This window comes from Panulirus ornatus, chromosome 10 (assembly GCF_036320965.1).
Source record: "Panulirus ornatus isolate Po-2019 chromosome 10, ASM3632096v1, whole genome shotgun sequence".
NCBI classification, from domain to species: domain Eukaryota; kingdom Metazoa; phylum Arthropoda; class Malacostraca; order Decapoda; family Palinuridae; genus Panulirus; species Panulirus ornatus.
This window is the reverse complement of record NC_092233.1, coordinates 58,135,211-58,150,415: the sequence shown is the minus strand read 5'-3', so window position 1 is coordinate 58,150,415 and position 15,205 is coordinate 58,135,211. Positions and strand designations below refer to the sequence as shown.

At 48.2% G+C, this 15,205-nt stretch overlaps 1 protein-coding gene across 3 annotated transcripts in view; it reads left to right on the top strand.

Annotated features, from left to right (window-relative positions):
- The window catches only part of LOC139750975 (ELAV-like protein 1), a 252,264-nt gene that overhangs the window by 113,944 nt on the left and 123,115 nt on the right, over positions 1-15,205 (top strand). The window lies entirely within an intron of this gene.

The window sequence follows — 15,205 nt, the reverse complement described above, 5'->3', positions numbered from 1 at the left end:
GGAGCCTGGAATCGCACGGGGTGGCTCTGTGTGTCGGTGTGTTTCCAGTTGGACATAGGTGGGTGGAGTATGGGGGGAGGTGATGGCGGTTTTATCAGGGGGAAAATTGAGATTGGATGGTTGTGTGTGTGTGTGTGTGTGTGTGTGCAGCAGGCTGTGTTCCCGGGCGTGTCCCGGGCTAGTGCCAGTGGCACTTGCTGGTCATGTGGTGGCAGGAGGCTGCCGGGTTTAGGATAGTCTGGTAAAGCCGGACAGGTAACGACAAAGAGTTTTTGTGTCCGCCAGACGATTAGAAAGAGGTTCAGGGCTCCTGAAATTGGGCAAGGGTGTATATTTAGCAGTTCGAATTGCGCGCTGATCTATTTATAGGACTTCAAATTGAAAACTTGTGTGTTCCTCTTAGTTGAATTTGGGTTTTTGTACATCCGGCTGTTGAAATCAAGCCCCGATTTATGCCTGGAAGTTGAAATTGGGCCTTGATGTGTGTGTGTGTGTATATATAACAATCGGAACTGGTCACTGGCGTGTGTGTCTGGCAGATTGACTTCTAGGGTCGGCTACGGTCTGTCGTTGAAATTGGAAATAACATTGAAATGGTGTAAGATTCTCTCTTGGAACTCTTAGAGAGAAAATATATATAAAAAAAAAGGGGGGAGAGATGTCAGTGCTGGGCCCCAGATGTGTGCCACAGTTCGCAGTTATTGAAGTTACTGATTCGACGTGTCTGGGGTGGTGGGTCCTGGGGGTGTGGGTGGTGCCCTCGTTTTATGATTTTCTCAAGACGCAGCTTCGAGATGACGTCTCGTCTCGCAGTGGGTATGGCGTGGTCGGAGTCGTCCGTTCCCCTCCTCGCGTGGTGTTCCTGTCGCACGCAGCTCAGACGCCAGTGGACGACAGAGAGGGGTTTTTGAGAGGCGTTGTATTGTAGCGTTGCTGCTGCTGAGGGGGGTGGAGGGTCGGGGGAAGAGACTTCTCACCTTCGTGTTGGAAGAAGGAACACTGTTCGTCTGTGGCCTTTGTTGTTGTTGACCATTTTCTCAAGTCATCTGTTACAGCTGCAGTTATTTTGTAGGTCTCAATATTTTATTTTCATATTCCTTTCGTTCATGGTCGCTGAATGCGACGATGATGCTTGTCGGTCGTAGCGCCTCTCCCCGTGGACGGACGTGTCTGCTGGTTGATAATTAGATATGTACGGAATCGCTGGCGGAGGATCCGATCCAGCTGCAACACACATGGAGCTGATATAGGTCCACTCCAGCTTTCCCGAATGATGGTCGATTTTGACCGTCGGGGAGGGTGGGGAGAGAGAGAGAGAGAGAGAGAGGGAGGTGTGTGTGTGTGTGTGTGTGTAGAACGTTAATCCACCAATGTGTTCGAAATGGGGGCGTGATGGTTTTTATCCACCCCCGTCTCTCGCCGTCTTTATGTACTTGGCCAAGTCTGGTATCCCGGCAGAACTTGGGTTAAGATGGTGGGATGTTATCGGGCTCGGCGAGATTAGTTAGTTCATAGATTCCCCGGCTGAAGTTAGATAATGGCTTCGAGTCGTCGGGGCGTCCCTCTACCGCCCCGTACCACCACCACCTCCTCCTCCTCCTCCTCCCACGAATGTTTATACTTCCAGATTACCATTTGTGCTAAATCGAGTTGGATTTATCTCTCGTGGTGAGATTACCGATTTCTTCAACCTGCAGCCAGAGTTTAAAGGTGGCACGATCACGGCAGGCGTACACGGGTGTGGGTGTGGGTAGCTGTGTGACCAAAGGATATCACTATTTCACTATGTTGGTCAGTCTCATTATCCTCGTTGTCTCCCATCCTTCTTCCTCCCTAGGAGGAGGTCCTACTGATGCAGTTTTTTGGTTAACGCTGATCACCTCTATATATATACATCCTTGTCCCCGTGGAGAGCCTTATGTGGGCCATATGCAGTGGGTCACTTTCGCCCCTGAAGAAATAGATTTATGTTTAATGATATAGTAATATTGAAAATGATAATAATGGTAATTAACGAAATGGCTAACTATAAAGGTAAAAATGCTGTTGATGATAATGGAAAATACGAGGTTTCAGTTCCTAATTATTTTTTCTTTTTTTTTACCATTTATATATGCCTTTTGGTAAGATTGATGTTGTAGGTTGGTGGAGATTTTTAACATTTTGCCATCCTGGCCATGAATTGCATTAGTCCCATGACACGGAAGGACTGCGTCAACAGATTCTTTTCCCAGATTTAAACCAGAATTTGTAAGTAAAAGTTTTTTTTTTTTTTTTTCTAACTTGCAGAAAGTTTAGTAAGAATTTCTCTTTGGAATGAAATTATGTGAGAGTGGAGGGCATGGCCGGGACGTTTTGGAATATTGGCATCGTGCTGTGGGCAAGCCCGGTTTATGAATATATAATGTGAGTTTAGGGTTTAACTTCGCTAGTTGTTTGGTGCCTCGCCAGGTTTTCTCGGGGGGAAGGGGGGGTTGCGAGGCGGCTAATGGGTAAAAATGGTAATTGGCTCCGGTTCTGGTGATCAGATGACCATTAGAAGGTGGTAGGTGGGCAGATCACATGATCATTAGCTGCTTTGATCAAACTCAGCCATCTTATGTCACCTAGTTACACACGCGCGCACACACCCTTCCTGCGCCAGCCCTTTCCCTTCATATTCCCTCCCCCCCTTCTTGAGTCAGTCAGCTTGGAGGGCGAGCCTTCGACGCCTGTTGGAGGTCGAGCCCCTTGTGTAGTATCCGGTCTGCGTCGCGACTCGTAAGGAGTGTCGAAGGGCGAGGCGTATTTATCCCCCATCCCTGCGTTGCTGGCTTCAGCGGCGGTTGTTGACGGCGGTGAACCCAGCGGGGGTCAGGAGCGCCGCGCGCCCCCCCGGCCTTGCCTCACCATTAACTATTAAACTCGGGTATTAAGGGAAATGGAAGGATTACCCCGGGGGTATTAACATTTATGGGAGTCGAGTGCCGCGCCTGTGCCTCTGTTTATTTACTGGATCCGCCAGATTAACCTCCCGGCCCCGGGGTCTGTCGCATCTGCTGGTTAACATGCGGCTTTAACCATCTGGCCGTAACGATGCAGTCCGTGGATGGACACCACGGTACGACCCCCTGAATACCACTGCACCACCGTTGAACACGACGGTACGACCCTCCGAACACGAAGGTACGACCCTTGAACACGAAGGTACGACCTTTGAACACGACGCTACGGCCCTCTGAACACGTCGGCACGACCCTTGAACATGACGGTACGACCCTTGAATACGACGATATCCCAAAAGAACATGACGGCACGACCCTTAACACTAAGGTACAGCCAGCCCTTGGGTAGTTAGATGGGTGATGGGTTACTAACATGTTGGGTAGTTAGATGGGTGATGGGTTACTAACATGTTGGGTAGTTAGATGGGTGATGGGTTACTAACATGTTGGGTAGTTAGATGGGTGATGGGTTACTAACATGTTGGGTAGTTAGATGGGTGATGGGTTACTAACATGATGGGTAGTTAGATGGGTGATGGGTTACTAACATGTTGGGTAATTAGATGGGTGATGGGTTACTAACATGTTGGGTAGTTAGATGGGTGATGGGTTACTAACATGTTGGGTAGTTAGATGGGTGATGGGTCACTAACATGATGGGTAGTTAGATGGGTGATGGGTTACTAACATGTTGGGTAGTTAGATGGGTGATGGGTTACTAACATGTTGGGTAATTAGATGGGTGATGGGTCACTAACATGATGGGTAGTTAGATGGGTGATGGGTCACTAACATGATGGGTAGTTAGATGGGTGATGGGTTACTAACATGATGGGTAGTTAGATGGGTGATGGGTTACTAACATGTTGGGTAGTTAGATGGGTGATGGGTCACTAACATGATGGGTAGTTAGATGGGTGATGGGTTACTAACATGATGGGTAGTTAGATGGGTGATGGGTTACTAACATGTTGGGTAATTAGATGGGTGATGGGTTACTAACATGATGGGTAGTTAGATGGGTGATGGGTTACTAACATGTTGGGTAATTAGATGGGTGATGGGTTACTAACATGTTGGGTAGTTAGATGGGTGATGGGTTACTAACATGATGGGTAGTTAGATGGGTGATGGGTTACTAACATGTTGGGTAGTTAGATGGGTGATGGGTTACTAACATGTTGGGTAATTAGATGGGTGATGGGTCACTAACATGATGGGTAGTTAGATGGGTGATGGGTTACTAACATGTTGGGTAATTAGATGGGTGATGGGTTACTAACATGTTGGGTAGTTAGATGGGTGATGGGTTACTAACATGTTGGGTAATTAGATGGGTGATGGGTTACTAACATGTTGGGTAATTAGATGGGTGATGGGTTACTAACATGTTGGGTAATTAGATGGGTGATGGGTTACTAACATGTTGGGTAGTTAGATGGGTGATGGGTTACTAACATGTTGGGTAGTTAGATGGGTGATGGGTTACTAACATGTTGGGTAATTAGATGGGTGATGGGTTACTAACATGATGGGTAGTTAGATGGGTGATGGGTTACTAACATGATGGGTAGTTAGATGGGTGATGGGTCACTAACATGATGGGTAGTTAGATGGGTGATGGGTCACTAACATGATGGGTAGTTAGATGGGTGATGGGTTACTAACATGTTGGGTAGTTAGATGGGTGATGGGTTACTAACATGTTGGGTAGTTAGATGGGTGATGGGTCACTAACATGATGGGTAGTTAGATGGGTGATGGGTTACTAACATGATGGGTAGTTAGATGGGTGATGGGTTACTAACATGTTGGGTAGTTAGATGGGTGATGGGTTACTAACATGTTGGGTAATTAGATGGGTGATGGGTCACTAACATGATGGGTAGTTAGATGGGTGATGGGTTACTAACATGATGGGTAGTTAGATGGGTGATGGGTTACTAACATGTTGGGTAGTTAGATGGGTGATGGGTCACTAACATGATGGGTAGTTAGATGGGTGATGGGTTACTAACATGTTGGGTAGTTAGATGGGTGATGGGTCACTAACATGATGGGTAGTTAGATGGGTGATGGGTCACTAACATGATGGGTAGTTAGATGGGTGATGGGTCACTAACATGATGGGTAGTTAGATGGGTGATGGGTCACTAACATGATGGGTAGTTAGATGGGTGATGGGTCACTAACATGATGGGTAGTTAGATGGGTGATGGGTCACTAACATGATGGGTAGTTAGATGGGTGATGGGTCACTAACATGATGGGTAGTTAGATGGGTGATGGGTCACTAACATGATGGGTAGTTAGATGGGTGATGGGTCACTAACATGATGGGTAGTTAGATGGGTGATGGGTTACTAACATGATGGGTAGTTAGATGGGTGATGGGTTACTAACATGTTGGGTAGTTAGATGGGTGATGGGTCACTAACATGATGGGTAGTTAGATGGGTGATGGGTCACTAACATGATGGGTAGTTAGATGGGTGATGGGTCACTAACATGATGGGTAGTTAGATGGGTGATGGGTTACTAACATGTTGGGTAGTTAGATGGGTGATGGGTTACTAACATGATGGGTAGTTAGATGGGTGATGGGTTACTAACATGATGGGTAGTTAGATGGGTGATGGGTTACTAACATGATGGGTAGTTAGATGGGTGATGGGTCACTAACATGATGGGTAGTTAGATGGGTGATGGGTTACTAACATGTTGGGTAATTAGATGGGTGATGGGTTACTAACATGTTGGGTAATTAGATGGGTGATGGGTCACTAACATGATGGGTAGTTAGATGGGTGATGGGTTACTAACATGTTGGGTAGTTAGATGGGTGATGGGTCACTAACATGATGGGTAGTTAGATGGGTGATGGGTTACTAACATGTTGGGTAATTAGATGGGTGATGGGTTACTAACATGTTGGGTAATTAGATGGGTGATGGGTTACTAACATGTTGGGTAATTAGATGGGTGATGGGTTACTAACATGTTGGGTAATTAGATGGGTGATGGGTTACTAACATGTTGGGTAGTTAGATGGGTGATGGGTCACTAACATGATGGGTAGTTAGATGGGTGATGGGTTACTAACATGTTGGGTAGTTAGATGGGTGATGGGTCACTAACATGATGGGTAGTTAGATGGGTGATGGGTCACTAACATGATGGGTAGTTAGATGGGTGATGGGTCACTAACATGATGGGTAGTTAGATGGGTGATGGGTCACTAACATGATGGGTAGTTAGATGGGTGATGGGTTACTAACATGTTGGGTAGTTAGATGGGTGATGGGTTACTAACATGTTGGGTAGTTAGATGGGTGATGGGTTACTAACATGTTGGGTAATTAGATGGGTGATGGGTTACTAACATGTTGGGTAGTTAGATGGGTGATGGGTTACTAACATGTTGGGTAGTTAGATGGGTGATGGGTTACTAACATGTTGGGTAGTTAGATGGGTGATGGGTTACTAACATGTTGGGTAGTTAGATGGGTGATGGGTTACTAACATGTTGGGTAGTTAGATGGGTGATGGGTTACTAACATGTTGGGTAGTTAGATGGGTGATGGGTTACTAACATGTTGGGTAGTTAGATGGGTGATGGGTCACTAACATGATGGGTAGTTAGATGGGTGATGGGTTACTAACATGTTGGGTAGTTAGATGGGTGATGGGTTACTAACATGATGGGTAGTTAGATGGGTGATGGGTCACTAACATGATGGGTAGTTAGATGGGTGATGGGTTACTAACATGTTGGATGGTTAGATGGGTGATGGGTTACTAAAATGATGGGTAGTTAGATGGGTGATGGGTTACTAACATGATGGGTAGTTAGATGGGTGATGGGTTACTAACATGTTGGGTAATTAGATGGGTGATGGGCTACTAACATGATGGGTAGTTAGATGGGTGATGGGTCACTAACATGATGGGTAGTTAGGTGGATGATGGGTTACTAACATGATGGGTAGTTAGATGGGTGAAGGGTTACTAACATGTTGGGTAGTTAGATTGGTGATAGGCTACTAACGTGATTGGTAGTTAGATGGATTATGGGTTACTAATGTGTCAGGTGTTGGTCTGGTGATATTGGATGGCAGTTTACCAAGTATGAAAAAGTCGTAGTTACACTGGCGATTAAACATGCCCTGGTTGGCTCACCATTGCGGGAACTCGTAAATCTAGCAGTCAACTCCCTTCCCACTTTCCCCGTCCTAGATTGCTCTTTTTTTCTATCTCTTTCTGCCTCATTTACACTTGGGTTGCTGGCATTCCCACCTCACACACAGACAGATACTCGCTCCCTCTCGGTCTCTTAAGCAACGCCTTAACACATCTCACACAACATTGCAGGCCAAGTTTTCCTCCCTAGTGTTGCAAGGGTCATGGCACGGCGCTCCTCCCGCTCACATTTTCTGGTGCCGGATTGGAAGCGATGTCCCCGCCGGTCGAGGTGGGCTGGACGGTTTCCAGGGGCTTCCTTGACTGACACCGGAAGACTGGAAGCGACACTCGCGCTCCTCCGGACGTAGAGCTTCCATACCCTGGATCTTTCCTGTCTCTGTCCATTTTCGCAGAGCACTCTCGGTCCCCCCCCAGATCTAACTGGCCCTTTCCCCTCCTCTCCCTTCTGTGGTCATGTCTCATAAGCCCAGCTGTTTATGGCTGCTCCCCGTGTGACCTGTCAGATCTCTCGGAACTTTATGTAGCTCCGTTCATCACTACTGCTTCAGTGGTGATGGTTGGGCGTACACATCAGTTCAAAACCTCCTCCCAAATGCTCGCCTGCTGGATCTCCGAGTCTCCCAGCTTTGATGCTGTCACGCTCAAATTTGTCTTCCCTTTGTAACGTTTCCTTTGTTTCGTGTGTGTATATATATATATATATATATATATATATATATATATATCCGACTACATACATCTCTTCGACTGTTTGTCATCCTTCCACGAATTTCTCCTCTCTTCACGTCCACATGCTCTTAAATGCTCCCTGTAGATTTCACTGTACACCACACGAATTGGTTTGGCTCAACCCGGGATGATCCCGTAGGAGCCGAGGCCTCTTCTGTCTCTCCCTCCCTAACCACCTGAAAAAGATAATCAGAAACTCAACAGGAGTTCTCAGACCACCCTTCCAATACACTCTACCCCCTTTTTATATTTCTGAACCCGCTCACTCGGAACACCTTATTGCTGCTCGGGTTAGGGTCTTGCATCGAGGCATGTTTTGCAAGTGCTTTGATAGTCACTCTTAATAATGAAGAAGAAAAAGGTATATTCATACGTTTGTGTACATGTGTGTGTGTGTGTGTGTGTGTGTGTGTGTGTGTGTGTGTGTATGTGTGTGTGGGCAGAGTACAGCACGTGTGTACATGTGTAGATCAGAAAATGTTCAACTTTGAATGGTAAAATGACATAATGCCAGGAAGGGTGATTAAAGTGGATGTCATGAATGTTTTAAGACCTCTCTACCCTCCCCCCTTCTTCCAGGTAATTACACCATCCCCTATCATGGTAATTACATCAGCCCCCCCCCTTACTATCGTAATTAGCCTTCGAATTATAGATTGTGAAGATAACGGTTCGCATAGACGGGGGGTGGGGGGGGAGATGAGTGGTTCATTGGGGGGTAGAATGCTGAACAGCTGTACTACCAGGTGACAGGTATGGCAGGTACGATACCAGGTACGACGGGGGTGACGCTGGGTGTACTTGAACGAGACTTTGTGTGCCAGGTACGACAGGTAAGTCTTGGTGTGTGTGCGGGACGGTGCCGGCTTAAACCCCCCGCAGAGCCAGGTACTCGCACACAAGGTGGTGTCAGGTAAGACTCGCTAAGGGTAGGCGCAGAGAAGGACGATAGCAGGCGAGGTAGGTATATACCTGTGTATGACAGGTGGTCTGTGGGAGAAATCTGAACTGAGTTCTCTCTCTCTCTCTCTCTCTCTCTCTCTCTCTCTCTCTCTCTCTCTCTCTCTCTCTCTCTCTCTCTCTCTCTCTCTCTCTGCCATTGTTAGTGAGGAATGGTTTATTTGCTTGGGGAGTGTGAACCACGTTGGTAAGACTCAGGGTAGATTTTGCTGTCAGAAGGTATTTCTTTTCAGTTCATTGACTAATGTTACATATTAGGGATAGCACGTGGACACGGTGATGTGTGTGTGTGTGTGTGTGTGTGTGTGTGTGTGTGTGTGTGTCTACCTAGACGGTGAAGTGGGCCGTTATGGCCTCGGTCCCCGGCAGAGGCGAGCTGTTTTTGTATTAATTAATCTAGCCGTTCGTGTCGTCCAGGCAGTGAAGCCGTGTGTTCGTGTTGCCCTCTGGCGTTTGAAGCGAGACACTCGTGTCGCCTGGGCGTTGAATGAAGTAAGCAGTGAAGCGAACCTGTCGCATTGCCCTAGCAGTGAGGCGAGCCTTTCAAGTTTCGTTGAAGCCAATCGTTCGTGTGGTTCTGGCGGTGTGAAGCAAGCCGTTCGTCTGAACCGGTCGTGTGGTTTTGGCGACGTGAAGCAAGCCGTTCGTGTGAACCGTTCGTGGTGTCCAGGCATTTTGTCCCCCCTGGCCTTTCGCGAACGCGAGCGCCAGTCGTGTGGCAGTGAAGCCAGCGGTTCGTGTGTCCCCCTGGCAGTGAAGCGAGCCGTTCGTGTGGGCCAGACGATGAAGTGACGTCGGTGTGAGTGTTGGCAGCCGCTGGGATGCCAGTTACCACAATTGGCCGAGAACAGTGATAACTGCGGCGTGTAATTGGATTTTCACACAGCGTTTCCATAATAGGGACGCGTGTGTGTGTGTGTGTGTGTGTGTGTGTGTGTGTGTGTGTGTGTGTGTGTTGGTTAACCCCCGTACACCCGCCAAGCAGGGTCGTGTAGGTGGGTTGGTCTGTCTCTGCCTGTGTCTGTCTGTCTGTGTGCTTGGATGAGCTGTGTATATGGTCATGAAATTCCTGGAACCGATGGCAATATGATGGATTGTGTTCCCCATATAGAAGGGATCAAGCCTATTGTGTATGGGATCAGCTGGACAAAGGTCAACATCACTCCCGGGCCATTGGTGTGCCCAGGGGGGAGGATCTCCCATTGTTTTACCGGTTCCTGATACACTTCTAACCTTCCTTTTTTTCCCTCCTCCTCTGATGACGTTGCACAAGAATTGTGTGCACGACCCGGAATGATATTACTGGTGGGACCGTGTATCAAACCCGAGTACGACCGTACGACCCTCACCGTACGATGGTTTGATCGTTAACATGACCCTTATATGGTGTAAGTAAAGGGGGGGGACATCACCGTCGTGCTCCTAAGGGTCAGCTTAACAGCGCCTCACTGTGAAGTGTGGAGGTTAATGCTGAGACTTCCGTGCGTCCACTTGCGCTCATCTATGTAAACAAAGGGAACGCTATCTCGTGCAAAGGGAGGATCTTCATTTTTCCTCGTGCTTCGTGCAGCAGCGGGAGTGAAGAAAAAAAAGAGACGGGTGACGAATCTCTTGTACATTTCGTGATGACTTCACGAAATCGTCATTCGTATTAGTACGTCCGTCATGCCGGTCGCATAATAGCGTGTGCCATATTGGAAAGGTCAGACTCGTCCGTTGGGGAAAGAGGATTATAAATGTGATATTGTGAATGTGTAAAAGATTCCTCACACTGGCGGCGCTGCAAGCATTACGAATATATATCAGTTGGCCTGTCGTCCTGCGCACACACACACACACACACACACACACACACACACACACACTGTCAACACTGCTCTTGGGGAGAGGTACAACGAAGCGATATGTCATAGCCGTCACTAGTACTGCTCAGTGGGAAAATTTATTGTGTGGTTGTCACTGCTTGTCCCGGTGAACATACTCGGGGCGTTGATGTGGTCCAGTTGCACTTTACATTCACTCGCAAGTTTCTGATCGTCATTGTGTGTATTAACAAGAAAAAAGAAATGTATATGATTGATGTATACATATATGTACCCCACACCTAAGAAATGATGTGGATGCCTACGTAATACATTCACATGTAAGAAGTACCAGCTTAACGTTGTCCCTCACACAGGGACCCTCCATCAGCTTAAGGCTCGGCAGCAGCGCCTCGTGTAATTCTTTGTTTACACTTTGCCAAGTCTTCGTTAAAGCGCGCGGACGTTCTTGAATTATTCCCGTCGAACATGCGACTTGGGGGGGAGCTAATGGTATCGGAGGAGCAGAGGCTTGTTCTCACACCCTGCCTGGCTAGGCCAGGACCAGCTGGGGAACTCCAGTCTTGAGCCGAGTGGCGTGCGGTTCGACGTTATCTGTGGCCAGTTTTGAGCTGCGTTCGTGTACTCTTGAGGAGGCCCAGTTTTGAGCTGGGTTCGCATGGTTCGTGTGCTCTGAGGAGGAGGCCAGTATTGAGCCGAGTTTGTATGATTCGTGAAACTGATCGCCGCCTCCGGTAGCCTGGCGAGCCCTCCGTGTTCCTCCAGCACATCGCCACTGAGCACGGCAGAGCCGAAAATTGGCTGAGCATCTTGGTGGCGGGCGAGAGTATGAGATATTGATCACGTGATGGGATTAATCAAACTTTTCCCGGGGCTTTTCCGTTATTCCTGGACTTTTAAACTTTTTTTCCCCCCGTCCCTCCCTCCCTCCTTCCCTCCCTCCCGAAGATCTTCCCCGAGTAGCGTTGTGATACGTCATTTACTGTGGCAGTAACGTAAGGCGTGGCGGCGTGCGGTGATGCGGGGGCGGAGGGAGACGGAGGGACGTTGCCTTGGGAGATCCGTGACGCTGGTGGTGGTGATGGTGGCAGGGAGGGGAAGCCTTCCTGACTCTTGAGATTGACTCTTGACTCTCCTGCTGCGGCAGTGGATGGGATTTGACAGCCAGTAACCGATGAAGTTTCCACCATTAACTAATGGGTTTGGACGGTGTCTGATGAGGAGAAGCATTTTGACGGGAAGGCAACTGATGACTCTTTTGGACATGTAACAAATGGCTTCCGACAGTATGTAACGGATTGCTCTTGGCGTTAAGCTTGTGTGTGGCCCCGCTGAGCGATTATCGCCTCTGGCAAGTGCCTCACTGATGATACATTTCGTGTTAATGATGGCGGGAGTGTTGTGGACGGTTAATTGACCAGGATAATGCGGTGGAAGGCAGTGGACGTCGCTTGCTTGACAGCTCGTCCAAGCACGACGGTATACAGTTCCTTTTTTGTTCGAATATCTCACCGTCGTGCCACGGTTAATAGAACCCACCACCACCACAGTTATAGTACCCACCACCATCACAGTTATAGAGCCCGCCACAACAGCCACGGTTATGGAACCATTCCAAAACATTGCTCAAACTTTCTGTGGGCAAATGCAATTATTCAGGGGTTCCCATCCAGGATGAGTTCTTCCTGGGTAAAGTTAAGTGTTCTCAGTAGGAGTTTGCACTTTAAGTTGCAACATGAGGTGTTGGCAGGAACATGTGTTGGTGGCTAGTAAACTCTTGTGTGTGTGCGTGTGTGTGTGCGTGTGTGTTGCTGATTCTTTGTTAATGACGAATGTAGATTACATCTTTTTTGTTTTGCGTCTGTTGTTTTTTTTATCACTATTCTGAAACTGCTGTTATTTTTTGCATGCGCTGGATGTTTGTCATTATTGTGGAAGTGTTGCAGCGTATATTTAGTCTGTTTCCATAAAAAGATTCAGTTGTCAAGCGGGAGTATAATGTGCCATCTGGTATACAGGTGGAAATAAAGTTGTTGCATCGTGTCAAGCGCTCGGAAAATAATTGAATTGGCTTAATTGTCGGCGGAGGGCGCAAACAGAGAGGCTAATGGATGTAAACTTTTGACTGTTGCGCGTGTGTTTATATTTGGTGCTTCCTGACTCTTCTCTCCCGCAGTCTGTTGATGTCTCTCTTTATCTCTGGTTGTTCCCTACCGCCTCTTCCGTCCTGGGGAAACTTGCATCTCTTATCTCGGGATGCATGTATGAAATCGGCGTCGGGTGGCGATTGTGGAATGGAAAACCGTTTCGGTCTTTGCAGTTGCCCTTGCGTGGCTCGCTCGACCCATGTTGAAAGATGGTTGCCTACAACAGCCATTTTTTTCTCAGTGCACCAGATAGTTTGTTGTTTGTCTTGGTTAGTGACGTCGACACACACACACACACACGCACGATTGGCTGCTGCGTCCTCATGCAGTCCCGTCATCTGTGAAGCACTTCAGAGCAATAGGTTACCACCTCTGTGTGCCAACAGTCTGGGCTGCCTTATCATAGCAGCTGCGTGGCGATTACCAGGCACAGTCATCATGTGTCGGGGACAGATCCTTTTTTTTTCCTTCCCCTCCCTACACAACTCTTGACTCGGGCAGCTGTTCTTACCCGCAGGAAGCTCGTCGTGTGTGACACCCTCCCAAAGGGTTCCACTGCTTTCACGTCATGGGCCTGTGGGAGCCGTTGTATCCGGTGGACATTCTCTGTGGCCCTTGTTCCTTGAAGGAGACCACACAGCGCCGCAGCAGTACAGTGCGTCTCTGTAACACAGCAAGCAGCAGGGTTTTGTACGACGTTAGTGCTTGTGAGCATGCCGAGGTGGGTCGATAGTTACAGACAGATTGATAGACAGTGCATATGGCAAGGACAGATAGCAGGGGAACCTGATGGTCCGTGAAAGGACAGATGACAGGTGAACCTGATGGTCCGTGACGAGATTATCAGCCAGAGGACAGTTGGTACTGTCCCGAGGTCATAAACGTACAGACAGGATGGTAATACAGAAAGCACTACCTCACCCTCCTCTCCCTCTGGCTCAACAGTCAGCAGCGAAAGAGCTGTCAAGAAACACCATGTAGTAGAGTAACACACACACACACACACACACACACACACACACAGTTGACCGGAGGCAGTTAAATATCGTGTATCGTATTTGACTCGCCTTGTTCCAGATCATGACAAAGTACTGGCCAAATTGTAGACGAATTTGGAGGAAGATCGTGGACGACGACTGTCCCTACACCCAGGGCGGGTGAGGGCAGAAGCCCCTCTCCTAATAGGATTGCCAGGCTGGTTTGAGTGATGCGGTACTCCTGAAGGGCAAAACGCACCTGTGAGCGCATCATGATTAACAATCAGGGTATTTAAGGGTTCTGACGTGCACGTGTGCCCTGCCGCAGTTGTGAGGGGACTGAAATGCCATCGTGCTGTTAGATAGCGAGGCTCGCGCCCTCCTAAGTGTATTAACGGGTAAATGTATAATTACCCGATTTTTGACGGTACTTGCTGGTGATAGATGGGAGGACAGGTGACGGATCTGGTCACGTATGACGAGGTCATCTACTGTATGATAGCAATTAGAGTCACACAGCACTGCTCGGTGTCGAGGGGGAGAGAGAGGAGTGTAAAGCGTATGTTGAAGTACAAACATCTTCCAGAGAACAGTATTAGTTTTGATAATGTTTAGAAATAAAAAAAAAAAGGCTTTCAATGATCATAGTTTCGATTTTTTTTTTTTTTTGTATAAAGTGAAAGTGGGCTTGGGTTTGAGATGCTTCCGGTGTGTGTGTGTGTGTGTGTGTGTGTGTGTGTGTGTGTGTGTTTAATAACATATTTGCACTGTACGGCAGGGAGTTCTGCACTCGTGGGGCCCCACGTGATTGTGTGTGTGTGTGTGTCCTGTGCTATGGACTTCGTTAGCAGTAGAAGTAAGTGTATATCTTTGATGTGAACCATTTCATGTTCTACATCTCGAGCTTACCAACTCCACTTCTGCCCAGGATATCGTATGTGCAAACACTTGGTGGCCTTGTGTCACCTCTACTGGTAGAATCGGATACACTTCCTCCTTCTAGTCTCCATCCCTCAGCCACCACCATCATCACACGCCCTCCATCAGCATCTGGAGGTATATATTGAGCATGGTTCGGGATCCAGCTCAGGCTGGACCACCTGGGAGGCCCTGGCCACTAATGGAGAGGCTAACCCGGCCGCTTGACCAGCAGCCCCTGCACGAGGTGATGGGAGGGCAGATATCCGCCAGCCATCGCAGGTGTTGCCCCGCCGTGCGTGAGGACCTCAGGTACGCCACACTGATGCTGCGTAGTCTAGGTAGTTTTGACTCTCCTCACTCGTGTGGTACGCGGGTTGAACGGCCAGGAGGACGAGTGTGTGTGTGTGTGTGTGTGTACACTCCCAGGGGCCGGAGGAGACTCGCCCGGCAGCAAGCAGCCA